The sequence below is a fragment of the Neomonachus schauinslandi genome, unplaced genomic scaffold (genome assembly GCF_002201575.2).
Source record: "Neomonachus schauinslandi unplaced genomic scaffold, ASM220157v2 HiC_scaffold_4093, whole genome shotgun sequence".
NCBI lineage: Eukaryota > Metazoa > Chordata > Mammalia > Carnivora > Phocidae > Neomonachus > Neomonachus schauinslandi.
The window spans coordinates 1-2,815 of NW_025412781.1; the positions used below are offsets into that span (position 1 = coordinate 1).

Below are 2,815 nucleotides of genomic sequence, written 5' to 3' on the forward strand. Positions count from 1 at the left end.
GGAAACAAGAGCTTTGAATGACACACTGGACCAGATGGACCTCATAGATATATACAGAACATTCCACCCTAAAACAACAGAATACTCATTCTTCTCAAGCGCACATGGAACTTTCTGCAGAATAGACCATATACTGGGTCACAAATCAGTTCTCAACCAATACCAAAAGACTGAGATTATTCCCTGCATATTCTCAGACCATAATGCTTTAAAACTTGAACTCAATCACAAGAAAAAATTTGGAAGAAATTCAAACACTTGGAAGCTAAGACCACTCTGCTCAAGAATGTTTGGGGTCAGTCCCCTCAGCCTCCGCTGCCGCCGCCCCTCTGCCAGAGCTCTGGCGCCACCTCGGGCCGGCGGTCCTCCGTGGGAGGGAGTGAGGTGGCAGGCGGCCAGCTGACGGGGGCGGCAGGGCGGCCGGCAGTCCTGCGCGCTCGGGGTTGGTATCTCCATGGGACTGGCCCAGGGCGCCCGTGCGCTCTAAGGTGGACCAGCAAATTCTATTTATCAGAACATTTCCACTGCTGCACCTGAGGGCACACGCATCTTCAGCAGGACTTGGAATTCCAGAGAATTGCCTTTGTGAGAAACTGGCAATAATTTCTTTAAATTCCATCTCTTAGTTTTCCATTTTGTTACGTTTCAGAGGAACTTCAAGAAACCATGAACAGCTTTAGTAATGCAGATTTAGACTCCCATTTCCTCAATGAAGGCTTTACTGCCAAGGATATTCTGGACCAAAAAATTAATGAAGTTTCGTCTTCTGATGATAAGGATGCCTTCTATGTCGCCGACCGAGGAGACATTTTAAAGAAACATCTGAGATGGTTAGAAGCTCTTCCTCGGGTCACCCCCTTTTAGGCAGTCAAATGCAATGATAGCAGAACCATAGTGAAGACCCTTGCTACCACTGGGACAGGATTTGACTGTGCCAGCAAGACTGAGATACAATTGGTATAAAGTCTTGGGGTGCCTCCAGAGAGGATTATCTATGCAAATCCTTGCAAACAAGTGTCTCAGATTAAGTATGCTGCCAATAATGGAGTCCAGATGATGACTTCTGATAGTGAAGTTGAACTGATGAAAGTTGCCGGGGCGCATCCAAAGGCCAAGTTGGTTTTGCGGATTGCCACCGATGATTCCAAAGCAGTCTATCGCCTCAGTGTTAAATTTGGTGCCACACTCAAAATCAGCAGGCTTCTTTTGGAACGGGTGAGAGAACTAAATATTGTTGTCATTGGTGTCAGCTTCCATGTGGGAAGTGGCTGCACGGATCCTGAGACCTTTGTGCAAGCCATCTCTGATGCCCACTGTGTCTTTGACATGGGAGCTCAGGTTGGTTTCAGCATGTATCTGCTTGATATCAGTGGTGGTTTTCCTGGATCTGAGGATGTGAAGCTTAAATTTGAAGAGATCACCAGTGTGATCAACCCAGCCCTGGACAAGTACTTCCTGGCCGACTCGGGGGTGCGAATCATAGTGGAGCCCAGCAGATACTATGTTGCCTCAGCCTTCATGCTCACAGTGAACATCATTGCCAAAAAACTTGTATTAAAGGAACAGACAGGCTCTGATGATGAAGATGAGTCGAGTGAACAAACCTTTATGTATTACGTGAATGATGGAGTGTATGGATCATTTAATTGCATCCTCTATGATCATGCCCACGTGAAGCCCCTTCTGCAGAAGAGACCCAACACCAGATGAGAAGTACTATTCAACCAGCATATGGGGACCAACATGTGACGACCTGGATTGCACTGTCGAGCACTGCGACTTGCCCGAGATGCACGTGGGCGATTGGATGGTCTTTGAAAACATGGGTGCTTACACGGTTGCTGCTGCTTCTACTTTCAACGGGTTCCAGAGGCTGACTATCTACTATGTGATGTCGGGGCCAACATGGCAACTGATGCAGCAGATCCAGAACCACGACTTACCGGCCGAAGTGGTGGAGCAGGATGTCGGCACCCTGCCTGTGTCCTGTGCCTGGGAGAGTGGGCTGAAGCGCCCCCCGGCCGCCTGTGCCTCCGCCAACATCAACGTGTAGGTGCCACTCCTGTAGCTGTTACCTTCAAGTTTAGCTTGAATTGGGGGACTTGGGGGGACCGTTTAACTTAATTCTTGCTAGTTTTGAAATGTCTGTAAGTAGGGTTGGCATGGATGCAACAGTATGGAAGACTAGAAGATGGGATCACTTATCTGTGTTCCTATGGAAACTATTTGCATATTTGTTTTATATGGATTTTTATTCAGTTTTTAGACACACTACTAAGGCGTGCCCCCCGCCACTGAGCAAGCGTTTGTAGCTTGAACACTGCAGGGCGGGCCAGGAGCTTAGTGTTGTGACCTGTTTTAAAAATAAAGTATCTTGAAATAAAAGAAAAAACTAAAAAGAAAAAAAATAAATTAAAAAAAAAAAGAATGTTTGGGTCAACGAGGAAATCAAAGAACTTAAACAATTCATGGAAACCAATGAGAACTAAAAAACATCACTTGAAAACCTATGGGATACTGCAAAGGTGGTCCTAAGGGGGAATTACATAGCCATCCAAGCCTCACTCAAAAAAATAGAAAAATCCCGAATTCACCATCTAACTCTACACCTTCCAGGACTAGAGAAAAAGCAACAAATGATGCCTAAGCCATACATTAGAAGAGAAATAATTAAGAGTAGAGTAGAGATCAATGAATTAGAAACCAAAAACACAGTAGATCAGATCAACAAAACTAGAAGCTGGTTCTTTGAAAGAATTAATAAGATTGCTAAACCACTGGCCAGACTTATCCAAAAGAAAAGAGAAAGGACCCA

At 45.5% G+C, this 2,815-nt stretch overlaps 1 pseudogene; it reads left to right on the plus strand.

Moving 5' to 3' along the window:
• Nucleotides 1-546: 546 nt before the first annotated feature.
• LOC110591503 lies at nt 547-2,053 on the plus strand (annotated as a pseudogene).
• Nucleotides 2,054-2,815: the final 762 nt, after the last annotated feature.